Source organism: Lucilia sericata, unplaced genomic scaffold (genome assembly GCF_015586225.1).
Source record: "Lucilia sericata isolate MDLA Ls3-8-SP2 unplaced genomic scaffold, ASM1558622v1 Contig000096F_arrow, whole genome shotgun sequence".
NCBI lineage: Eukaryota > Metazoa > Arthropoda > Insecta > Diptera > Calliphoridae > Lucilia > Lucilia sericata.
This window is the reverse complement of record NW_023994128.1, coordinates 307109-335007: the sequence shown is the minus strand read 5'-3', so window position 1 is coordinate 335007 and position 27899 is coordinate 307109. Positions and strand designations below refer to the sequence as shown.

Genomic DNA, 27899 nt, shown 5'->3' with positions numbered 1-27899 from the left:
TAGTCTAGTCTATTGTCTAGTCTATGTCTAGTCTATAGTCTAGTCTATAGTCTAGTCTATAGTCTAGTCTATAGTCCAGTCTATAGTCTAGTCTATAGTCTAGTCTCTATAGTCTAGTCGTTAGTCTAGTCTATAGTCTAGTCTATTAGTCTAGTCTATAGTCTAGTCTCTAGTCTAGTCTATAGTCTAGTCTATAGTCTAGTTATAGTCTAGTCTATAGTCTAGTCTATAGTCTAGTTTATAGTCTAGTCTATATTCTAGTCTATAGTCTAGTCTATAGTCTAGTCTGTAGTCTAGTCTATAGTCTAGTCTATAGTCTAGTCTATAGTCTAGTCTAGTCTAGTCTAGTCTATAGTCTAGTCTAGTCTAGTTAGTCTATAGTCTATAGTCTATAGTCTATAGTCTATAGTCTAGTCTAGTCTATAGTCTAGTCTATAGTCTAGTCTAGTCTAGTCTAGTCTAGTCTATAGTCTAGTCTATAGTCTAGTCTATAGTCTAGTCTATAGTCTAGTCTATAGTCTAGTCTATAGTCTAGTCTATAGTCTAGTCTATAGTCTAGTCTATAGTCTAGTCTATAGTCTAGTCTATAGTCTAGTCTATAGTCTAGTCTATAGTCTAGTCTATAGTCTAGTCTATAGTCTAGTCTATAGTCTAGTCTATAGTCTAGTCTATAGTCTAGTCTATAGTCTAGTCTATAGTCTAGTCTATAGTCTAGTCTATAGTCTAGTCTATAGTCTAGTCTATAGTCTAGTCTATAGTCTAGTCTATAGTCTAGTCTATAGTCTAGTCTATAGTCTAGTCTATAGTCTAGTCTAGTCTAGTCTAGTCTAGTCTAGTCTAGTCTAGTCTATAGTCTAGTCTAGTCTAGTCTAGTCTAGTAGTCTAGTCTATAGTCAGTCTATAGTCTAGTCTAGTCTAGTCTATAGTCCTAGTCTATAGTCTAGTCTATAGTCTAGTCTATAGTCTAGTCTATAGTCTAGTCTATAGTCTAGTCTATAGTCTAGTCTATAGTCTAGTCCTATAGTCTAGTCTATAGTCAGTCTATAGTCTAGTCTATAGTCTAGTCTATAGTCTAGTCTATAGTCTAGTCTATAGTCTAGTCTATAGCTAGTCTATAGTCTAGTCTATAGTCTAGTCTATAGTCTAGTCTATAGTCTAGTCTATAGTCTAGTCTATAGTCTAGTCTATAGTCTAGTCTATAGTCTAGTCTATAGTCTAGTCTATAGTCTAGTCTATAGTCTAGTCTATAGTCCTAGTCTATAGTCTAGTCTATAGTCTAGTCTATAGTCTAGTCTATAGTCTAGTCTATAGTCTAGTCTATAGTCTAGTCTATAGTCTAGTCTATAGTCTAGTCTAGTCTAGTCTAGTAGCTATAGTCTAGTCTATAGTCTAGTCTATAGTCTAGTCTATAGTCTAGTCTATAGTCTAGTATAGTTTAGTCTATGTCTAGTCTTATAGTCTAGTCTATAGTATAGTCTATAGTCTAGTCTATAGTCTAGTTCTATTAGGTCTAGTCTATAGGTCTTAGTCTATAGTCTAGTCTTATAGTCTAGTCTATAGTCTAGTCTATTAGTTCTAGTCTATAGTCTAGTCTATATTCTAGTCTCAGTCTAGTCTATAGTCTAGTCATAGTTCTAGTCTATTAAGGTCTAGTTTAGTCTAGTCTATAGTCTAGTCTATAGTTAGTCTATAGTCTAGTCTATAGTCTAGTCTATAGGTCTAGTCTATAGTCTAGTCTATAGTCTAGTCTATAGTCTAGTCTATAGTCTAGTCTATAGTCTAGTCTATAGTCTAGTCTATAGTCTAGTCTATAGTCTAGTCTATAGTCTAGTCTATAGTCTAGTCTATAGTCTAGTCTATAGTCTAGTCTATAGTCTAGTCTATAGTCTAGTCTATAGTCTAGTCTATAGTCTAGTCTATAGTCTAGTCTATAGTCTAGTCTATAGTCTAGTCTATAGTCTAGTCTATAGTCTAGTCTATAGTCTAGTCTATAGTCTAGTCTATAGTCTAGTCTATAGTCTAGTCTATAGTCTAGTCTATAGTCTAGTCTATAGTCTAGTCTATAGTCTAGTCTATAGTCTAGTCTATAGTCTAGTCTATAGTCTAGTCTATAGTCTAGTCTATAGTCTAGTCTATAGTCTAGTCTATAGTCTAGTCTATAGTCTAGTCTATAGTCTAGTAGTCTAGTATAGTCTAGTCTATAGTCTAGTCTATAGTCTAGTCTATAGTCTAGTCTAGTCTAGTCTATAGTCTATAGTCTAGTCTATAGTCTAGTCTATAGTCTAGTCTATAGTCTAGTCTATAGTCTAGTCTATAGTCTAGTCTATAGTCTAGTCTATAGTCTAGTCTATAGTCTAGTCTATAGTCTAGTCTATAGTCTAGTCTATAGTCTAGTATAGTCTAGTCTATAGTCTAGTCTATAGTCTAGTCTATAGTCTAGTCTATAGTCTAGTCTATAGTCTAGTCTATAGTCTAGTCTATAGTCTAGTCTATAGTCAAGTCTATAGTCTAGTCTATAGTCTAGTCTATAGTCTAGTCTATAGTCTAGTCTATAGTCTAGTCTATAGTCTAGTCTATAGTCTAGTCTATAGTCTAGTCTATAGTCTAGTCTATAGTCTAGTAGTCTAGTCTATAGTCTATTCTATAGTCTAGTCTATAGTCTAGTCTATAGTCTAGTCTATAGTATATTCTATAGTCTATTCTATAGTCTAGTCTATAGTCAATTTTATAGTCTAGTCTATAGTCTATTCTATAGTCTAGTCTATTCTATAGTCTAGTCTATAGTCTAGTCTATAGTCTAGTCTATCGTCTAGTCTATCGTCTAGTCTATAGTCTAGTCTATAGTCTAGTCTATAGAGTATCTACATATGTATAAAATAATTAAGTTTTTTCTCATTCACGGTAATAAAATATTAAATTAAATGTAACTTTTTTCAACAAAATTTCAAAAGGAAACCCCCACGAAAAATATAATTTCGTATCAATAAATTCAAGGGCACATTTTATACAAAAATCTAAAATTTTATAAATAATTTTTTGCATAATCAAAAAGCAAAAAAAAATAAAATTGAAATAAAAAATGATTTGAATAATTTATTAAACATTAACATTGGATATATAACGCCATAATACAGCAGACATGCGATCTAAAGCCTAAAACTATTTCAGTTTAGAAATAAAAATTTAAACCGGCATAAACAAATTACTATAGAGTCACATTATTTATTTAGTGGATATATTTAGTTTAACAAAAACAAAAAAATAAACGTGTATAGACATATAAATTTAAATAAAATAAAAAAATAAAACTATTGTATTAGAGGGCTTTTTAAAAAAATTCTATAATTTGGTTTTTATTTATTTTCTTTTCAACATTTACCGTTCAATCTACATATTTCCATTTCTATGCAGGGAAATGCTAAAGAGGGGCATCTGCGGGTTTTTGTTTTGAATTTTTGAATATTTAAAAGCGAACATTTAAAATATTTTTATATGTACGTATGTATGTATGTGAGTGACGTACCGATGGTTTGGACAGTTTATATAGAAAATTTAACGTCAAACATGATGATTCTACTAAACGACTGATAGTTAGACAGCTAGTGAGACGTATAAAGTACATTTAAATCCATAGAACAAGTATTACAGAATAATTGTGATTTGTATCTAAAATAAGGTATAGTAAACATTTATTTAAATTAGAATTATTTATACATACATACATAGATATTTTGATTATTATTGTACACATATCTATAAATGATTGTTATTTTTTCTATATATTTGGTATAGTTTTCAAACATGAAAGGAAATGGAATTTAAATTAGGGAATGTACGTACGAATGACTGACTACACACCCTCATATGATTATAAGAATTTACATTTACAATTATGTATTTCAATTGAAAAATAAATTGGACTAAACTTTATTGTATTTTTATTCTAAAATATTCATCAATATTATTATTAAATCAGTAAAGGTATTGGCGGTTCCTTAAATAAATCTATGTGAAAAAAGAAAATATGAAATAAAATTAATTAACTTAATATGAATAGGAAATCTTTATTGTAGATGAATATTATTTCAAACACTTGTTTGATTTAAAGAGAAATATGGAAGGAAGTGATTATTATTTAACATTATTATTAAATGGTAGTTAATTTAACCATTTCCATTTCTTAGATCATATTCAATTTCAGCAATTAATCCACAACAACCTTTCTAGTTTGAACACTGAAATAATGCAAATCAATCTATCTGCACCAGCCTTTTTAATAGATCAAGAAAGTTATTGTAGAGATGAAGTTAAAGATGTGAGAATCTGAGCAAATTTTCTATAGAAAAGTTGTTCAGAAACTGAGAAAACTTTCTATAGAAAAACTGTTCAGAATTTGAGCAAATTTTCCATAGGAACATTTCTAATTTTCTATAAGAAAATTGTTCAGAATCGGAGCAAATTTTCTATAACAAAATTCTTCCGAATTTGAGCAAATTTTCTATAAGAAAATTGTTCAGAATCTGAGCAAATTTTCTATAAGAAAATAGTTCAAAATCTTAACAAATTTTCTATAAGAAAGTTTTCAGAATCAAGAAAATTTTCTTTAAGACAACTGTTCAGACTCTGAGCAAATTTTCTATAACAAAATTGTTCAGAATCTGAGAAAATTTTCTAAAAAAAATGTTCAGAATCTGAGCAAATTTTCTACAAAAAAATGTTCAGAATCTGAAAAAAATTTTATTTAAGAAAATTGTTTAGAATCTGAGTAAATTTTCTATAACAAAATAGTTCAGAATCATATAAGAAAATTGTTCAGAATCTGATCAAATATTTCTATAAGAAAATTGTTCAGAATATAAGAAAAATTTTTCAGAAACTGAGCAAATTTTCTATAAGAAAATTGTTCAGAATCAAAGAAAATTTTCTATAAGAAATAAAAGCAGAATCTGACCAAATTTTCTTTAAGAAAATAATGCAGGATCTGAGCAAAGAAAATCGTTCTGAATTGATCGGAATCAGAGCAAAATTTCTATAAAAGAAATAGTTCAGAATCTTAAGAAATTCTCTATAAGAGAATTGTTCAGAATCTGAGCAATTTTTCTATAGGAAACTTATTCAAAATCTGATCAAATTTTCTATAAGAAAATTGCTGGGAATCTGAAAAAATTATCTAGAATCTGGGCAAATTTTCTATAAGAAAATAGTTCAGAATTTGAGAATATTCGGAATAATAATTGAATAATTAAAAATAAGAAAATCGGTAATAAAAATTATTAAAATTTAAAAAAAAAATCCTTAACTTTTGAATCATAAGAGCTGCTGGCATATTCATGAAAAAAAACCTTGAACTCGATTTTTTATAAGAAATATCCTTCCCACATGAGTATGTGTGTCTAGTATATTTATTTACATACACATACAAACAAAAAAACGTTTAATAAATCTAAAAATAATTGTCAAATGTCAAAAATATTCATATTAATAGTTCTCATACAACGAAGGAAAAAAAATATAATTTTGAGGTCTTAATAAAAGTTCAAATGTCAGTGTACAATATTTGTAATAAAGTTGAATGTCAAAAAAAAATTTTTTGAGAGGAAGGACAAAAGGATTAAGCAAATAAACTTGCCAAGGAAATTTGAAACGAAAAGCTTTAAAAGCTTTTTTTCCAAAAAACTAAGAATGTAAAAATCAAAATAAAACTAAACAAAAAAGAATGACAAGAATAGAGGGATAAAAACAAAAAACAAAAGTCCTTGTTAAACCGACAAAGCGCATGACAGTTAAATGTCAAATTGGAAAATTTTAGCAAATGGAGAGTAAAAATAAACAAAAATTAAAAAGAGATAGGAAAATAAAGGAAAATTGTCAAATTGGAAAATGTTTGCCAAAGGCAAAAAAAAAAACTTATGTAAACAATGAAAGATAATAGAGAAAGTAAGTATAAGGGAGAGTGGGTGAACGTGAGAAAAGAGTGCTAAATGAGAGCACTAAAGAAATTGTTTTGAGTATTTTCTTTTAGGGAAATGCTGTAAACCTTTTAATATAAAGTTTACAGCAAGAGTCTGTGGAAATTGAACTGTTTTTCACTTTAAATAATGAGGAACAGGCAACTTGCACTTGTTACGTATATACATAGTTTTATAAAGTATGACGTCCGTGATATTTTTTGTATTTTTTACTTTTCCCACTTTTTTTGTAACAATTTATTTAAAAAATTTTAATTTATTTTCACACAATATCAACTACTACCACAACAAAACCAAAAAGACACTCACACTCTGAACCTCTCATTCTCACCAACTTACCACCTCCCAACCACCTCTTCTTCACCTTTCAAATCCAAATAAAGTTAAGTTTATAATACCGTTGATTTTCATGGAAATCATCAACAACAACAATCATACTGAGTTTATGAGCGACACTGTCATTGTTAGTGCAACTTTTTGCACGCCACTATATATAGAAATAAATTATTTACAGCAAATTGCTGCAACAACAAGAGAAACAACAAACAATAGTACTCAAAGAGCAGCAGCAAAAAAAATAATAATAAATGAGAATGATGAAAAAAGCGATGATGATGACAAAACAATATTAAGTGGTTGGATAAGCTCTTAGCACTACTACTATACTATTCACCCCTCAACTCCTTTGCCATCACTATGTATAATTTATTTGTCACATGCCCAGTGGGAGGTGAATGTTGTATGGACTATAACTGTATTTTATACGTTATTTATACCTTCCTTTAGAAAACTATGTAAATGATAATAACAGCAACAACAACGCTACAACGTTGTTATTTGTTAAACTAATGACATGACTGTGATACATAATCGAAAATGACGTTTAGGAAATTTCTAAAAATCGGTAGGGTAAAAACTCAAAGATTAACTTCTATAATGAATGATTGAAGTTTGAGTTTTTTAAATGCGAGACATTTACCAGTTATCTTCCTGACAAACTGGCGAAAATTGGTCCTTTGATGAACTTGATGAGAGCCGGATTGATATGTACAAAGTTAGATTGATTCAAACGGCATACTTCCTGAGTCACCTAAGGTTAGATTAGGCAAGGAAAGCTTATGTACCCTAAGGTGCAACTTCACTCGGTGACCGTTATGGCTCATTGTGAATCCATTCGATAAGAATTTATAGGAGAAGTAAAAATAAACTTGAAAGATCATAGAAGAAAGAAAGTAGTCAGTAACAGATCAAGAAAGTTATACAGCATATAATATGAGACTTTATTGTAGCCTCCTACCGAAAAAAACGACTTATTTCCCTGATAAATTCTAATAAATTGCTTGGATTACATCCAACAATATAACTTAATTCATCGTGGAATCTACTTCGTCTCCATTTTTCTCCGAGACCCTGAACTCTAGGATAATAGTAAAGTAAATACTCAATCGTCTCTAGCTTCCCCGGATTTGTTCATTGCCTGCAGAAGTCCGTTGTAGTCATGTCCCATTTGCTAACAAAGGTCTTAATAGAGAGTCTACTTTACCTCAGCAACAACTGGTTCTGGAACATTACTTTTTGTTTGCCCTACATTGGCCAATAACAGTCTTTGGCCCTCAAATTCTCTTTCTCATTCAGAATTTTAAATTTATAAGATTTTCCCATAGACGCCGATTGATGTCGTTATCTATTGTAAGTATCTGTGCTTGGCTTGTTCAATCGGAGCCTAAATTAATTAACAGGTAACCAGGGCGGATTTCGTTCTAATGATGACAGTTTGAATTCAAATTCATTGAAATAAAATTGAATAACTATTGCTCTGGGTCTGATGAAAAATCCGAAAAAATCCAAAAGAATAACATTTATCACCACTTCAAAAGTAGCACTTAGTGATTTTTTAGCATCTATGGAAGTGATGTTAATAATAATGACAGTTTACATTCAAATCCTATGAAATAAAATCGAATCAGTATTGCTCTGGGTCTGATGAATGATCCGAGTAATTGACGCTACCAGTCTAAGTACTCCCAACACTTCAATAGTAGCACTAGGTGAACTTTTTAACATCTGTGGAAGTACTTCCAAGTAACTTCCAAAAATGAATATAATAATTACTTCTTGAGAATGACTTCAGAAGTAGTATGAATTTGGAATCAAATAAAAAGGACATCCGAATGACAAGCCAGTGTTAAAATCATAACTTCTTCCATGGAGTAAATTCTACTTCTTTTTCACTTCTTTGGAAGTTTCTTTCTTTTGCTAGGTTAATATTCGTACAACGATTTAAAACTTTTTTTAGTTTAATATTTTTAACCTTCACCTACTCTAATAAGCAGAAAAAAGGTTTAAAAATAAAAACGTCTTCCTTCGTCCTTTCATCTACATATATTTTATTTTCCTACTGGGAATTACAAAAAGTAACAGTCACACGAATGAATGACACACAAGAGAGAAGAATAAAAATTTAACTGACCGTTTATAGAGGCACCAATACATCCAGACAAAAACATTCTTTCTCGGTGCTTCATATAAAAACACATTACGAGTAATGGATTTTTTTCTACATATTTTACAAGTATTCTACCAACAACAATAATAACAACTAACTAACTTCTACACTTGTTATGCATTCAATTTAACAAGTGGCCTAACGAGTAAAACTTTTCTTACACAATACCATACTAGTAGGGGGGTATATTGATTTTGTCATTGCGTATGTAACACATCGAAATATTACTTGTTTCATTTGAAATTCTAGGACTATTTGGGTAAGTCCATCTGTTTATTTATCGATTCAAAGTAAATTTTTGAAATAAAAACTTAAAAAAAAATATTTTTTGGAAGCATTGAAAAAATATCTATCTAAAATCTTTGAACAATTTTTACTAGGACCAATAGGTGAAAAGTTACACTCATTTGAAATAAACCCTGTATGATCAAAATGTCCAAATTTGACCGCCTCTAAGTCCGGAAGTTATTGATCGATAGAGCTGGCCTTCTATCCAAAAGTACTAACCTTGTTGTTAATTTCATCCAAATCGATTTTGTAAGTTGGGTCACTTGGCACGAAATTGCCTATATGTTCATATATGAACATTCTTAGTCCGATAAAGATTTAATATTTTAAATATTCTTGGTGGTGAGTTATAAGATTCGTTATAGTTTTACTTCTTTTATCGTTGTTGCTATCATTGCTGTTAAAGGTGTTGTTGTTGTCGTTGTTTTGTATTTTTCACCAACGACAACAGAACATGTTGAAGGCCAATTCATTCGTAAACATTGTTGGTTTGGGGGGCGTTTATTTGTTATTATTCTTTTTATATTATTTTTTCTTTTTGTAAAAGTTTGAATTTGTTTGTATTTAACTTTAAATGCAAAGAAGTTCAGTATTTTATTTTATTTGAAGTTTAAATAAATAATTGTTGCTTGGACACTGTCTGGACGAAATTAAAGACCCTTAGTTAATAATAAATTTCTTTTAGTAAATGTTTAAGTAACCGCCATGTCGTTAGAAATTTGATAGAAGACAGGCCCAAGTTTAAAGCATAGCAGAGGAGGGAGGGGGGTAGACAGTTTAAATTGTCATTAAAAGGTGTAGTTATGGTAACATAACATTTAAACAAATTGTATTTTAAATGTCATTAACAATTCTAAAAAAAAAACAAAAGAAAAGATATGACAAAAAAACACCTAACTGTTGACAAGCAAAAGTTTCAAGTTTCATAAACAAGTTAATTTAAATAGTATCCGTACGTTTTATTTATTTTGTTTTTCGTATCTAACTGTATAATTGTTGTGTATTTTCGTAAGCGTAACAAAGTTGCTGTTCATATAATTAGAAACCAATTAGGGGAGTTTCTTTTACCGTTTAAGGTCATTTAAATTGTAAAATGAGATTTTTAGTTAGTGATAAAAATTAAATGACAAAATTGTATTTGTGTGTGTTAGTATTTGAATGCATATTTATTTTTCAAGTTTGTGTAAGGGTTTTTGACCTAAAATTAATTAAGAACTTGTTTGAAGAATTCACACGCCTACGCTCCGATATTAATCGCTGTTATTATGTGCTACATTCTTCTAAAGCCGGTTTTAACTTCTTAAAAAAATTTAAAAAACTCATATATTAAATTAATCGTTTAGAGTGTAACTCAACAAAATAACATTCCTTTATAGACTGATCTATAGTATGGACTATAATATAGACTATAGGACTGGTCTAAAGTACAGACTATAAACTCATCTATAGTATGGGATATTGATTGATCTATAATGTGGCCTATAGCCCAGTCTAAAAACTGATCTAAAGTATTGATTACAGACTGATCTATAGTGTTTATAGTAGATATTAAAGATTAGTCCATATTATAGACTATAAACTGGTCTATGGTATAAAACTATAGACTGGTCTATAGTATAAGACTATAGACTGTTCTATAGCATAGACTATAGACTGGTCTATAGTATAAGATTATAGTATAAGACTGTAGACTGATCTATAGTATAGACTATAGACTGTTCTATAGCATAGACTATAGACTGGTCTATAGTATAAGATTATAGACGTCTATAGAATAAGACTATAGACTGGTCTATAGTATAAGATTATAGACGTCTATAGAATAAGACTATAGACTGGTCTATAGTATAAGACTATAGACTGGTCTATAGTATAAGACTATGGACTGGTCTATAGTATAAGACCATAGACTAGTCTATAGTATAAGACTATAGACTGGTCAATAGTATAGACTATAGACTGGTCTATAGTATAGACTGATCTGTAGTATAGGCTATAGACTGGTCTATAGTATGGACTATAACCTGGTATATAGTATAGACTATAGACTGTTCTATACTTAGTATAGACTATAGACTGTTCTATAGTGTAGACTATAGACTGTTCTATAGTGTAGACTATAGACTATTCAATAGTATAGACTATAGACTGTTCTATAGTATGGACTATAGACTGGTCTATAGTATAGACTACAGACACAGGTCTATAGTATAGACTATAGACTGGCCTATAGTATAGACTATAGACTGGTCTATAGTAAAGACTATTGACTGGTCTATAGTATAGACTATAGACTGATCTGTAGTATAGTATAGACTATAGACTGTTCTATAGTATAGACTAAAGACTGTTCTATAGTATAGACTATAGACTGGTCTATAGTATATACTAGTCTATAGTATAGACTATAGACTGGTCTATAGTATAAGACTATAGACTGGTCTATAGTATAGACTATAGACTGGTCTATAGTATAGACTATAGACTGGTCTATAGTATAGACTATAGACTTGATCTGTAGTATAGACTATAGACTGGTCTATAGTATAGACTATAGACTGGTCTATAGTATAGACTATAGACTGGTCTATAGTATAGACTATAGACTGGTCTATAGTATAGACTATAGACTGGTCTATAGTATAGACTATAGACTGGTCTATAGTATAGACTATAGACTGGACTATAGTATAGACTATAGACTGGTCTATAGTATAGACTATAGGACTGGTCTATAGTATAGACTATAGACTGGTCTATAGTATAGACTATAGACTGGTCTATAGTATAGACTATAGACTGGTCTATAGTATAGACTATAGACTGGTCTATAGTATAGACTATAGACTGGTCTATAGTATAGACTATAGACTGGTCTATAGACTGGTCTATAGTATAGACTATAGACTGGTCTATAGTATAGACTATAGACTGGTCTATAGTATAGACTATAGACTGGTCTATAGTATAGACTATAGACTGGTCTATAGTATAGACTATAGACTGGTCTATAGTATAGACTATAGACTGGTCTATAGTATAGACTATAGACTTGATCTGTAGTATAGACTAAGACTGGTCTATAGTATAGACTATAGACTGGTCTATATTATAGACTATAGACTTGATCTGTAGTATAGACTAAGACTGGTCTATAGTATAGACTATAGACTGGTCTATATTATAGACTATAGACTTGATCTGTAGTATAGACTATAGACTGGTCTATAATATAGACTATAGGCTTGTATAGACTATAGACTGATCTATAATATAAACTATAGGCTTGTACACAGAGAAAACAGATTCGTTGCCACAACCGAATTTGTTTCCAATCGAATTTGGTCGGTTACAACAACTACCACATAAATTGGTTGCAATTACCGAATATTTCATTTGTTAAAATTATGTTTTTAGAACACAGGTAAGTTGTTAGCACCGAATTATCGATTGAAGTCATTGATTAAGTAGTTGTCATAATTACTTATTTTAAAATACAATTCGGTTACGGTGACCGAAACTATCAATATTAGTAACCAATAAAAATACTCGTATTGTTTTATATTTATTTGATTTTTTTTATTTCCTAGTAGATATGCATGTACATATAATTTGTTTTTAGATTTTAAATTCAATCCTTACTGTACGTTCATAAATCCATTGATAGCGCGAAACTGCAATATTTTAAATAAAACGTACTTTGCAGTATTTCTTGTTTCATATTTACATATTGTTACAGATCTTACTAATTCACAAAACCTAATGTATTTATGAACGTACTTACATTTTTTAGTTTACGTCTACATTTCTACTGAAAAGAAACATAATAAAATATTTGGAATTGACAATTTACATATATGATGCCAATCTTATTCGCGATGCCCACCAGATCATAATCACAGGCAGGTGAAAATAAGCCTTCTTTAACCATCGATGTATTTGATGCAATTTATGGTTGGTATATATTTCCTTGGGTAATTGGGGTTGCGGGCCAATTTTAATGTCTTACGTACACAGGTAATGAAAGCGCTCTTGATAATATCGGTCTGAGTCTTTTTAGCCTTCAACAAAGCTACAGTCTTAGCCTTCGTGGTACCGTTTTGTACCTTCGAGCCAGGTTTGGTAGCAACTTTATTGTACTTAGCAGCAGCACGAACCATGGAGCTTCTTGTCAGCAGCAAGCTTCTTCTTGCTAGGAGCTTAGTATCAAAGGCGGGTTTTGCTGCAGATTGCCTTTTTCCACCAGGTTTCCGTTGGCTTTTCTATGAAAAAAGAGAATTGTAGTAATGATATAACACTAAAAACTACACAGCTTACACACATTTGTAGTTGAGATGATATTGATATTAGGAGTTTTCAAATTTAAGATGATCAATTGTAGTTATGGGCACACAGCGTTCTGAAAATAAACGTATAATGTTTATTCTCTATATTTTAAAAGGAAATAGTTTTATTAACTTACAATTGTTCGTAAAAATCTGCAAAACTTCCAATTATTTGAAATTTTTCATTTTATTTATAAAATTTTGCTCTTTTTTATTTCCTTATTATTTTAGTACTAAATTTTTTTTAAATGTCAAGTAAACTTAATCACATGTATATTGAATTCGGTTGGAAATACCGAATTATTCTTTATTTTATCAAGATAACCAAACTTTATATAGATTTATTTGAATTATTTTGGTACCATAACTAAAAACAAATGTTTGGCATTAATAATCAAAATTTTGATTACAAGTACTGATATTTACAGTTAAAGCAAATAATTATATATTTAATTCGATCTTGCTAAATAATATAATTAAAATAACCGTTTATAAAGCTCAAGTTGGTTAGATTAACTGAATTACTAGTTAGGCGAACCCTAGTTCCATCACAGTTATGTTTTTTCAGTTGTAATTATATAAAATATGTTGAATGTATTGTTTTTTAATAACTACAACTATTTTTCTCTTATAGTAAACAGATAATTATAACTGTGATCGATTTCCAATCGATCTTTTTTCTGTGTGTATAGACTATAGACTGGTCTATAGTCGAAACTATAGCCCTTAGATTTTGCATTAAAGATTTTTGTAAAAAATAATAAAAATAAGTTTAAAACTGCATATTATCCCTAAAATTCTAACTTTCACTCCTTCTCTTACAAAAAAGCTAGTGTGTAAAAGAAAGTTTTGAATCTTTCATAAATTTTCTCTAAACAAAAACTCAAAAAAGTATCTCTGGTATTTAAACACATATTATTTTATACATATAAGTACAATGCATATTCAATGCAGCAATTATACTAGTAAAACAATAAATAATGTCCAGAGAGACAAAAACAATTTAAAAACTTTTGTAATAAAACTATAACCATATAAATCCATAAAACACTTAAATAACCAAACAAGGTTCTATTTGAGTTTCTATTTACAAAACATTTTATTACAATACAACTACTTTACAATTTCTATTTCCAAAAACACACTTAAGCTAAGTCCCATATTAAAATTTAAATATATAAAATAAATTAATATTTGGAAATCATAAATTGCATCACAATTATTTATACTCATGTCTGCATTTTGCAATAAGTAAGACAAAAACAAATAAAATAAAACAATTGTGGGTAAAATTGGCATTTTTAGTTGCAACGAATTTTAAAGTCAGTATAAATTAAACTTTACACTGAAACTGAGAAATCTGAAATTATAACAAGAATTTTAAATTTTTTCATATTTAATACCTCTAATCTTTTAAAATGTTTAACTTTTGCGAAAATAACAGTAAACTAGAAATTTAATACATTAATTATTTTCAACACTTTCTGCTTAAATTATTCGTAATAATTCACATTTCTGTTAATCACTTTAAACATGAACTATGTGAGAATTATTTGTGTACGTGTCTCGTTTATTCTTTATAACAAACAGCTCATTACCGCCCCCTTCTATAACACTCTATAAAATGTAGGGTGTGAATTAACGTTTTAAACAAATATGAACATTTAATTGCAACGTTTATGAAAATGACAAAGAAAACACATAGCAAAAGTCATAAACTTAAACTTAAATTGGCACGAATACTGATGATAAGAAAATAAGTATTATTAAAAACATTTAATTGTTTTCTTTAAAAAAAATAAACACCTAACAGAAATATGTCGAAAATAAAATGATATTCAACATTTGTAATTTGTATATATTTGTTTTCTTTTGAAAATATGGCAAAATTTGTATACAATTTAGACGTTGGAAAAATGTTTAAATATATGTAAGTGTTTGATAGCAGATATTTAAAGGATTATAAACATTAGCCTCTATATTTATGAAATTAAAAATATTTGTTTAATCATTTATTCCAATAAAAATTCTTGTAATATTATTAACATTATTAATTGTTTATGAATCAAGTACTTTAAGCAATTCAGTACAGAATCAATTACAATAACTTGTAATAAATAATAGAGCAATATCCAATTACAAAATATTTTCAATTATAATTGAAGAATTACCATTTACTTGTGATTGAAAAATTACTAATTACTAATTACTAGTAATTGAACTATAAACAATTACATTTAAATTATCAATTACAAATTGTTTGCAATTATAATTGAAGAATTCACTTATGATTGAAAAATTACTAATTACTAGTAATTGAACTATAAACAATTACATGTAAATTATCAATTACAAATTATTTGCAATTATAATTGAATAATAACCAATTACTTGTAATTGAATAATTACCAATTCCTTGTGATTGAAAAATTACTAATTACTAGTAATTGAACCATAAACAATTACAATTACATGTAAATTATCAATTACAAATTATTTGCAATTATAATTGAAGAATAACCAATTATTTGTAATTGAAAAATTACTAATTACTTGTAATTCAACTATAACCAATTACAATTACATGTGAATCTACATGATAATTTTCCAAAAAGCATTTTCAAATTATTTTAAAAAATACATTACTTGCCTTGTCTGTATTAGATGAAAAAGTTGTTTAGATAAAATTAAATTTAAATAATTTCAAATGCAATTTCCCTCGACACCCATCACTATGTCAAATTTAATTTAGTAAATAAATTTTGTATACAATTTTTTTTTTTTGTGTATATTTCTCCCTTGGATGTATGTAGAAAAAAATTAAATAAATATTGTATAAAATGAATGTGTTTCTCATGCATGTGAAAATATATTATCATTATTGCTTTTAACATTATCATTGTTTTATTACTGTGGGAGAGTGACAGAGAGAGAGAGATAGAAGATGATAGAAACATTTTATAAGGGTTACCAAGACAATTTTGAAAATGTATAAAAAGTTAAAAATGACTAATCCAAATAACGATTATAACGATCTTCTACATTTTACAAAATACTAATAAAGAAATTAAGCGGTTGGTCAATTAAACTTCAAATACATATTTTATTGTCCGACATTTCCAACTGTGTACTTTAATTGCCACATACATACATATTTCTACTTAAGATCATCTTCACTTGGAATTTACTTCTTTTGAAATTGTGTTATATTTGCCAAAACTTTGGTCACTCTTTACGTATTTTGCATATAATTTAGTGGATTTATTTAAAATAAAATACAATCTGTACTTAAATAAAGTTTTAAATTTTTTTCTTACTTGCTTAAAAATTATTGTTGTATAATACAAACAAGTAAGCATAGTGAGGCATGGTCGACCATAAGTTATACTACACCAGTTACGATTATATTTAAAATGGAAAAATTTGATAGAGGGATTTACATTCATACAGAGTTATAATGCTGAATTTAATCTGTACTTGTATTTAGAAGTAATTTATGGAGGATAGGGTCAATTGTTACAAATCGTTACAAAAATTGACAGTGACAACTTATATAGAGAGAAGGCTAACAATTAACCCCTTAAAAATCATTGTTATACCATTCTAGTAGTAGATCTCTGAGACTTTTCAAACCAACTCTAAATGGTTCTATTATTGAGATTTCGGATCATAATTCGGATCAAGATCATTCACGACAAAAACTAAATTGAAACCCACATTTATCCAGAACGATCAATAAAGCCATTAGAACATTATATGCCTGACAAAGGCTATTTGGAAGTACATGGGGTCTAAAACCTAAAATGATCTCATATACTTTTAATATCATAATAAAGCCCATTTTGACTTATGCTGTCTTATACTGGTGGCAAAAGGTGGAACAGACAACCACTCGGGCTTCTCAGGACAAACTTTATCGTCTCATCTGTGTCTCTATAACGGGGGCCATGAAAACATGTCCTACCTACTTCACATTCCACCTTTGCAAATTCTTATTAAAGATGAGGCCTGCAATTCGCCTACCGTAGATTACCAGTCTAAAAACTGGTGACTTGGAAGAGCATATAAGCATAATCAAATTATTCATCAACGTCCCATATATTCGCGTTCATGGTTATGGGTCACCAACATTGGTTTTTGACCGCTCCTTTGAGGTTATGGTACCTGACACAAACCGATGGACCAATCAAACATGGTGGCAACAGAGTGCTGATTAAGTTTGATTTACTGATGGATCCAAACAAATAGATGGTGAAACTGGAGCAATTATTTGTGGACCTAACTTAACAGAATGAAATATCCATCGGAAAATACACCTCAGCCTTCCAAGCGGAAATTTATGCCATCTTCATCTGTGCTATGGAGTGCGTAAGGTGAAGGACAAATGGTCTAAGGATATACATAATGTCAGACAGTCAAGCGGCGCTCAAGGCCTTACTATCATATGAAGTCATTTCGGGTGTATTAATGGGTAAACACAACAAATTAACATTATGTTGGATACCTGGCCATGAAGGCCATTCTGGCAACGAACGGACTGCCTGGGGCGCTCATCGCCCAGTTATCAACCCCGTACCATTCTTTGGTATCCCACAAGGGTATGCCAGAGAAAGATGCGAATCGTGGGTCGAATCGAAATTTGCTCGCCACTGGGAAGCTACAACAGGGCTCAGAAAGACAAACGCTTAATTAAGCTATCTAAGGGAAAATCTCAAAATTGATTATCGCTTAACAAAAACAATCTTAGAATACTAAAGGGATTATCCACGGGACACTGCGGTCGGTTTCAGATATCACCAATTCAATCTAGGTAACGTCATATCAAAATTATGCAGATTTTTTGGCTGTCAGAAAGAAATCTCTGAAAACGTGTTGTGTAACTGTCCAATGCTAGGATAACATCGAGCTAGAATCTTCACTAGCCCCGGAGGATATATTCACCTCTCACTAATCAAAACCGTTATTTTCATACGAGAATTGAACCTGGTATGGAGAACTCACGGGCTGCACAAAAGATCCAAAACAGGGTCGTGGTGCTTAGTGCCCTTTCTAATCTAATCTATATAGAGACACTGCACTCAAAACAGAATGTGGATGCATTTCTAAAAATAAGTACAAAATACATACTTGATTGAAGTACGGATCCGTTAAAAGTGATCTTACCATGTACTTGTATTGAGAATTTTCGGTTGAAGATGCATACTAGATTTGAGATAAAAATTTATGTAAGTGATTGAATATATGTATCCCAAATGGGATTGATTTGAGCTTGATTTTGAACTTGAATTCAAAATATTTCAGCAAAGAAAAATTACAAAAAAAATACAGCCTTCATTCTTGGGTCAAAATAATAGCGTATCGAATTTCATTATTTCCAAATTAAATTTGACTACAGGCGGACGGACAAGACATAATCAACTCAGAAGTCGGTATAAGACCAATATTTTTGGGCATTGCAAACATCAGCATAAACCCATTATAATCTCGCTTCTTAAGTGATGTAGGGTATAACAATAAACGACGTCGTCAGCGGAGAGTGAGTGCAATTTGTTTTGATTATAACTTGTATTATAAATTAAAACAGGGTGATTTATATGATGACAGTTAAATAAATACGTAGTATTTACAGCTAAGCGTTTTAAAATTATCTGGCACCGCATATGTTGTTAATCTTTTGGGGAATATGTAGCAGTTTTAAAATATAATAAAATAAATATTATACCGTTTTTAATATTCCTAATTTTAATAACAAGGATTGCAAATGGAGGAAGACTAGGGCTATTGCCACAAAAAGTATAAAGAGGTGTTAATTTTGACATAAAAAAAGTCTAAAATCAGCATTGTTTGTTTCTGAAATCGTTTGGTGAGAAGAGTTATATAAAATGAAGCTTTAAAACTCATTGAAATTTTTGTGAGCGAAAGAGAGAGAAATAGTGACGCCTCAGTATACTTTGTGCAATCGCCGCGACTAGTGCTTAAGTGATAGGGATAGCTACTATTTATAAAAATTTATTTGAAGAGAATAGTGTTAAAGTAGTTCAAAAACGAGGAGGAATTATTACCATATATAAATCTTGAGTGTTAGGATTAGGATATATAGCCTCTAGCCGATCTCTATCGAATCTTAGTTGAACTTAATGGTTGTGGGAAAGGATTTCTTCTAAAGCGGAATTTAAATTATCAATAAATCCGAATATAAGCTTTTATATACTATTTGCAGAAATTAATTTTACAAGTCTCTTACACTTGGAGCTACACCCTATAGTTTGCATGCATATATACATATACACAATATCGTAGGGGGAAATACTGACAATATTTAATTTATTTGCATGATAATAATTTTTCATTAGCAACCGTATAATAATTTATGGTGTAAATAAACGGTCAGTAGAAACTAAAGTAGCCCAACAATTGTAATAATTTCAGTTTTAAATCAATTTTATTTTTCTTTTTTATTTAATTTTATAAAACATTATTCAATTGTGTGATGAGTTTTTTTTTTTTTTTGCAAAATCACATTTAATTAACAAATTGGCAAATTGTGTTTCAAGATTAAAGCAAAAGTTAAAGATGAGAAACAACAACGAATTATGCAATAAAAACTAAAGATAATTTAAATAAAAATTTGTGAAGAGAAAAACAAATAATAAAGTTAAATAAAATTTATGCAGAAACATTGCCCCGGTCTGGCATTTTTGCTTGTAAATTTTAAATTTTGAAATTGTTTAACATTTTATGAGCGATGATGGGCATGAGTTGTGTGTTATTGTTTTTTTTTTTATGAATTTTATGACTTTTTGTTTCAGTTAATTTTATGACATTTTGTAGTTCATTAGTGTAAAATATCAAGAATAACATTACAAAAAAAAAAAACAAGTGTATGTTTGTAGTAAGAACATTGCTCATTACAAATTCCATGGGGAGACCGAGCTAATGAGTTTATGCCTTTAACATACTGGCAAACAAACACAAATTAAAAAAATTGGTTCACAGCATATAGATGCAGCCGTAATATGGTGCTGTCGAACTTCTATAAAAGTTTAATTTGTAAAATTACACAAAACAAACTCAGCTAAACAGATGTTTCAGTTGACATACTTTGAAAGTTTATTTTTGGGAATATTCATTTAATTTAGGTTTTAAAGAAAAAGATTTAAAAAGATTCAAAACTTAATATATTTCTTTATTTGATCGCTACACCGATAATAAATACCATGTAAAAATTATTGGAGTATGTAAAAATTATTTAGGTAATCCTAAAACTACTCCCCTGCAAACATTGGATTAAATGATCCGTTTAATTGACCTATGTAATGCAGACATGGATCATGTTTATTGTTTTTGGAAAGTCCATAGCCTTTTGTTTTGGGAGGTCCATAGCCTGGATTACATAGGACGATGTGTGGATTATGTAGTCCCATAATTTTAGCAAAGTAATAGTTTTGGGTTTAGTCTTATGAATTACGTGGTCCACACCTATTTAATTATTTTGTTTTTGTGATTAATTTTATTTCTGAAATCTCCTGAATTCTGAAATCAAGATCATTTTGGGATTGATTCAAACTTTAACAGTCTTAAATCGATCTTATTATTAACTGAAATCAAGTATGCATTTGAGATTAAATTAAACCGAAAATGTTCGAAAAAAGTACATTTGTACTTTGATCCAAAAAAGACTTAACTCTTTTACGTATACGGGACACCGGTAAACCAAGATTTTTTTTACAATTTTCTCGATTTAGATAGTAATTTTAAGTTCAAAGCTACAGTAAATGTTTATTTCCTAAGAAATCTAAGTTCTTTTTGCTGTCATTGCATGCTAATATCCTGCGATATCCTTCGAAAATACTTTTTCCATTTTTCCTCAAAAACGATCAATATACGTCGAAATAAAGTGTATAGTGAAGTCATATCCATAAAAAGTCCAGCAGTTTAGTTTTGTACGTGAAAGGGTTAAATTAGGTTCTTCGTACTTAACTGATCCGTACTTGAATCAAGTATTTTGTATTTGGTTTAAGAAAACCTGTACTTACCGTACTTCCAAAACCGCTCCGTATTGATTTGAGTACGGATTAATCAATTCTTTTATAAGCTCTTTAAAGACAGTTGTATCATGAGGGTAGAAAGTATGATCAAGAAATGCCTATAAGCTCTCATAACCGTTGAATCTTGAGGAATAGAATTTCAAAATGGTCGTCATTCAAATTACAAAGGCGATGGCAGATCCAAAGCTTAAGTTTATTCTAAACCAGTAAAGAATGAAAAACTAGTAGAAAACCGGAGTCCTTAAGGACGTCATTCGTAAATCCTTTGGCGTTTAAAAAGAAATGCGTTGCAAGGAGAAGTGTAAGGCATAGCCTAATCGCGTGTTTGTTAAAAGACAAAATAATATCCCAACAAACGTAAAAAGCCGGAGTCTGAATTATAATTGAAGTTCTACTTATTTCGGTTTATGGGAATATAAGAAACACTGTGAAACTCTAGATCTAATCTGTTTAAGCTAAGTACAAACTATATTTAATCTTATGAAAAATGTTCAATCTTAAAATGAATAAAAAAATTCATATTTTTTCACCTTAGGTCGGTAACTTGGATTTTTTCTAAGAAACCTATTAAATCATAATGGTTCTTTTGAAATCATAAACCTTTTTTATGACTTTTAAATCAAGAACTAAAGTACATAAAGACAGCAACTAAGGTCAGGCGATTTTGTCTTATAAGAGAAAAAACTTAAACTAAACAATAAATGATAAGAATAAAAAAACCTTAAAAAAGAGGAAACTTCAGAAAAAACATTTAAATTTTAATTCTTGAGTCTTCTCTCGACACATGTAAAGCAACAACAGCAATGACGAATAAAACACACGTTTGAGACTATCATCATCAGCAATAAAAACAACAACAATAGTATCATACACACTTTAAAAAAACCTCTAGTATAAACATAAACAGAGGGGTATCACCTCTTATAATCTTTTGTGATAAGAACTAACCTGGCAAAAGGGAAAACATGAAAAGGAGAGAGAGAGAGTGTGCGAGTAAATTTTAAATTTTGTGGAATAAGGTGAGCTGGGCCAAGACAGTGAGAGAGAGAGAGGCAAGGAAAAACAAATACACAATATAAACAAGCAAAAGAGTGTGTGACGTGAATTTTATTTTGTCATGAAAAATCTTAATTTTCTGCTTGTTATTGTTGTTGAATATAAATAAACACAATACAGTTAAATAAAATAAAAACACATATAAGAAATTGATAAGAATGTATAAAAAGCAAAAAATACAAATAACTAAAGATGATTTAAATTGAAATCCGGTCTCGTATAAATTTTGCTAGAGTCGGGTATTTATAGAAAAGTTAAATAACCCCTTGTACTAAAAGTTCATATTTGCCTTAAGTACACTTTTACACAATTGTTTATTTGTATTGGTTCCGTGATAACCTTGCACGCAAAGTGCAAGTCTCTAAAAACCAACAAAAACAACAAAATATATATGTAAATAATTAATTGGTCAAGGCCAATGTCAGCTGATGAAAGTCTTATATATTGTTTTAGAATTAAGAGTAAATCACATACTAAAGAGATTAAGTACTTCGATTCAGACATTCTGTATTGATAATATTAATTGCTAATAGCTATAGTATTTAGTCATAACCATTTAAAAATAATCGGTACTCTATTATTTAATGTCTCACATAAACAAACAAATTATTTAAAACGATAATTGTACTCAATGATCTTCCATCAGTTTGCCAGATCACCTTGTGACCATTTATAATAATCAACATATTCTGTCCGAAATATTGCGTGAATGGTTGGCTTTATAAAATAGGATATGTTGATAGTTCAGTAACATTTTATAATACGTTAGCATGGTCATTGTGATCTTCATTCAAATTTTACATGTTGTATGACGATCAAGATCAGTTAAAACATTGATATTTGATAGTTCTTCTTGTAGACATATTTATAAGAGATGTTCTTCGTGTATACAACATCTGTAATAATTGTTTCGTGCGCAGTACATGCGATCTGATTTGTGTCCAATCATACAGTGTAAGTATACATATACGAAGCCTTATCGATTTTTCCGTAAAAGCAGACCCTACAGCCCGAAGAATATAAAATAATCTGTTAATTGACAATTTAATTTTCCGGAATGTCTGCAACACAGTTGGTACAGATAGTATATTGTCACGTTCGAGATCAGAACATTGAGGTATGTAAAACTGTTTATGTGAATATTAATGATCGACGTCTCGGGATTTAGTTCTCTAATGTCTCTCGTAGTCGTATAAATAGCGATAATATCAGTGTAGGGATTAGGAAATGTGATGCAGACCATGAATTTGATGAAGACAGTTTTTGGACCTTTGATCTTCCATCAGTTTCGTCATTTTTGGCGAGTTTCCCAAAATAAGTAGTATAGTAACGCTGCTGACACAATAGACTTAACTCGATCCTCAATAAAAACACGTAACAAAGATTTTTCCAATACGATTGATCCACACAATGAATGACACTTTGCCTGGATTAATTACTCCGTTGGAGAATATTCAAAGCGAGAGGTCAAAGGTCTCAATATCCAAAATTCCCATCAACAATTTGCAATTTCTTAAATAATCATCAATAATTGTTTGGTAGAAGCAAGATCTCTTCAATCCCTTTATATAAGCTCTCACTTTTATTGCTATTAATTATTTCCAATTGGATCCGCAAATACTACTATCAAATAATATTTCTTTGCCTTATTATAGTATCAGGATTCCATGATTTTATCATCTCTTTAGTAGAATCCTTTTCTTAACAAATTAAATTGTGTATATTTCATTTTGCTACAGGATTCATGCCATTGATTTAAACATTCCTTTTTGACGCTATTTCTATAATTAGGTATTCATGATATCCGTTAATTACTTTTCTTATTACTATTCATAACCTTCTTCCAATATTTCCAATACCAGTTATAGAGATAGACTTCAGTTCAGATGTTCCCATGATTTTCTATGCACTACAAAAATGACGGAACGTACATCACTGAGTCCTTATAATAGTTCCATACATCCATTGTTGCATATATAAATTTAGTCTATTAATTTACACATTTTTGCTCCAAGCCTCTATATATAAAGGCACTATAAAGTGTGCAGTACAGATATATTTTTCTTACATTGACTAATTAGAAACACTTCACTTCTGTATCCGTTTTAAGCATAACATCCTTTATGATCATGGATAAATAACCTACTTTCTCCAATATCACAATGTTTTGAAATTACAAACGAGTATGTTACAATGTTATGTTAAACAGATCCTCCATCAAATGTTTATCATGTCTCAATATGTGACCAACTCTTCCATTAGTAAAATGAATGTAGTAACTAGTTTTTTACCTCTACATTTCTCCATAATAAATTAGTTCAAGTACATTATTTGCAAAGTTTTCTTAGTGTTTGAAGATCTGTGTTGATAGTTTGAATAGAATGTGTTGATAGATCAGTAAATGGTAATTGGTCTTTGTGATATTTATTCATATATAATTCTCCACGTTTTATGTAGATTAAGATTGATTAAAACAATTTTTGATAGTTTTTCTTATTATCATATTGATCATATAAATTTGTATATAATACTCCATGTTGAATAACGATCAAGATCACTGAAAACAATGATATTTGAAAGTACTTCTTATAGAGCAGAGTATCATCATTCATTACTGATATTTGTATATATGTATGTATGTAAGACTCCATGTTGAATGACGATCAGGATCAGTGAAAACAAGAATATTTGTTAGTTTATCATATCGAGAGGTGTAGTTATATAAAAGGTGTTGTACTAATTCTTATGCGTTTAAGAAACTTATACAATAACTGTTACGTGGTTACTCCATTCGATCTGATATGTTTCCAATCATATAGTGTAACTTACATATGGGCATTTCCACCGAAAAGTATATTTGACACGTTACGCACATTAATTGACAATATCTTATCTTTTAATTGGTTCTTTCTTTTTCTTATGTATAGAGCTATTAGAGCTCTACATAAAAATATTAATAATTTAAATATATATAAATATTTTCCCTAGATATAGGCAGTTAATGGTGCGTGACGTGATGTGACAAAATTATACTTTTCGGTCGAAATGCCCATATACGAATTTTTATCAAGGTTTAACAGAGATCCTTTTCTGATGTAATTTATCTGTGATTCCAATAAACGTAGATTGCTTAAATCTATATGATTTAACTACGACTAATTCATACTATATAGTGATCCATATAAACACCTCATTGTCATTATTTTTACAAGATCGCCTTGTGACATTTATAACAATTCAGCATATTTTGTTCCAAAATAAAACTCGTTTGATATATAAAATAGTTCATGTTGATAGTTCAGCAACATCTTATTCTGCAACGATCTCAAGATCGGTAAAAACATTTGAAAGTTCTTCTTATAGAGCAGAGTATCACCATTCAAATTTGTATATAATTCTCTATGTTGAATGACGATCAAGATCAGTAAAAATAATGATATTTGCATGTTCTTCTTTAAGAGCGGATTAGGCACTAAAGCAACTTCTGTTATAGTATCCGATATATTTGAATTCATACAGTTTAAGTATGCATATACGAAGCCTTATCGAATTTCAAAAAACAAAGCCACAATCGTTCACCTGAGTTTCGATTTGTTGATCGTGTTTGGTAGAACGGCTAGGGAAATATGAAAAGAATTCTCGTCTAAGTTGGAACAGGGAGGGAATGCAACTGAGAACATATTTCAACCTTAGTGTGTGGGAAGTGGGAACATTGAGATATTTACGTAGATTATATTAGCCAACGTCTTGGGTTTTAGTACTCTGACGTACATATTTTTGAGAAAGTATGTGAAAATCCGTGAAGGTGTTAGGCAATCTGATGGAGAGAAAGCTCATCGGATAAAATTTCTAAGGTAGTTCCCATAACTGTTGTTGCAGCAGGAGATCTTCAGATCGAGAACAATATTTGCAATGATAATAATGTCGGCTAATTTTGTTTATATCTTGTTACATTTAATATAAAACTTTGCAGGAAATCTTCAGATCGAGACCAATATTTGCAATGATAATAGTGTCGGCTAATTTTGTTTATATCTTGTTACATTAGATATAAACCTTTGGAGATGTTAGCTACAAGTAAATACACTGAACTCCTATGTCTATTCTGTGTTGTTATTTCCATTCGGTGTATAAATCAGGATGCAATGTTGAAGTATTCCAAACTTTTTTGATGACAATAATTTTAAGTGTTATGGACTAATTCGCTTTACAACATTTTTTCACATAGTATAAAGATTTAAAATTTCAACTACAAATCGATAACCACAATTTAATTTAAATATTTATGATTAATAATTAATTCTTAGTTAAAACTTACCTTTAAAAAGTCTGAAGTATTAAAAACTTGTATCCGCAATGTTTGAAAAAACAATGAAATTTTATACAATTGATGAAATAAAAATTTAAAATTTTTAACAAAACAAAACCTTTTATCTTTTTATAAGTAAAATATTTATTAAGTAGGTATTTTTAAAATTTTTTTTTAAATCAAAACTGTAGACACACAAATTTGTATTTGATTTAGAAATTTTCTTGTTTTATTTGATTTTTTCTTTTATATTTTACTATTTCTTGACTTTTTGTGAAAACTTTTCTCTTATTTAGTTAAACATTCTTTTGGATTCTATTTTTTTAGTATTTTTCTTTGACGTTTATTTTTTTGTATTTTACTTTTTTTTAGTGAAAAACGAATTTTTTTAATGGAAAGTTGTTTTGTTGTTTTCTTACACGTTGTTTTTGTATTTTGTTTTTATTATTTCTGGGTAGATTTTTGAATTGACATGCAGAGCTATTTTCATGTTTTTGTTATTGTTGTTGTTGAACTCATTTACTTTATGCAAGTATTCGGAAAACTTTTCTTTTTTTTTTGGGAGGTTATTGATGTTTTTGCTTTCAAAATAGAAAATACGCGCAATCGAACTACTGCGGGTCTCTGCTGAAAATGTTGTTGTTTCTGTTCAACATAGATGTCAAAAACATAAACGAGCGAAACGACTCAAAAAAGCGAAATGAAAAATTCTTTTAAATAGAACGTTTAATTTTTTATTATGTATTTTGATTTGTTTTATTTGTACATATGTATAATGTAAAAATGCAAAAACCAAAAATAAATATTTTTTATACACTCACAAAAATAAATCAATGTTAAGGCAGAACTCACTATTTTTGGTTTATTTGTTTATTTATAGATAGATAGATGTTTTTGTTGTTATTGTAGGAATACACTTGATTTTCACCGAAACAATTTTTATTTAAATATTTCGAGCGAGTGAATATAATCGTTTAAGCACAAATATTATTAAATGGGAAAAAACACAATTTACCGCCGCGACAGCCGCAGTTGTACACTTCAGCCTACAAAGTTTCGTTATGAACTGTTTTGTACCTCAAACGATTGGTTGGTCAAAAAGCAAGCACAGACAAGCACAAAGTCAAAAAAGCAAAACAAAACAGCAAAACAACAACAAAAAACAGTAGTTTTGTTTAGTTGTTATTGAATGGATGAGTTTAGTTTTGTTATTGTTTTTGTCTACACGTTGTGATTTTTTTTACTGCTACTGCTTCTTCTTCTTTATCATTTTCTACTACTACATAGTACATACTTCTCTTCCATTGACTTTAGTTTCTAAATAATTGTTTATTTGTTTTTGTATGTATGTAAACAAGACAACTACAACAACAAGAAGAACAACTACTTGACAAGATA

At 29.6% G+C, this 27899-nt stretch overlaps 1 protein-coding gene across 1 annotated transcript in view; it reads right to left on the bottom strand.

Annotated features, from left to right (window-relative positions):
- The window catches only part of LOC119599903 (probable serine/threonine-protein kinase DDB_G0282963), a 338233-nt gene extending 310591 nt beyond the window's left edge, over positions 1 to 27642 (bottom strand). Inside the window, exon 1 of the mRNA XM_037949845.1 lies at positions 26511 to 27642. The gene's annotated coding sequence lies outside the window, so the exon portion shown is untranslated. The remainder of the gene's footprint in view (positions 1 to 26510) is intronic.
- Positions 27643 to 27899: the final 257 nt, after the last annotated feature.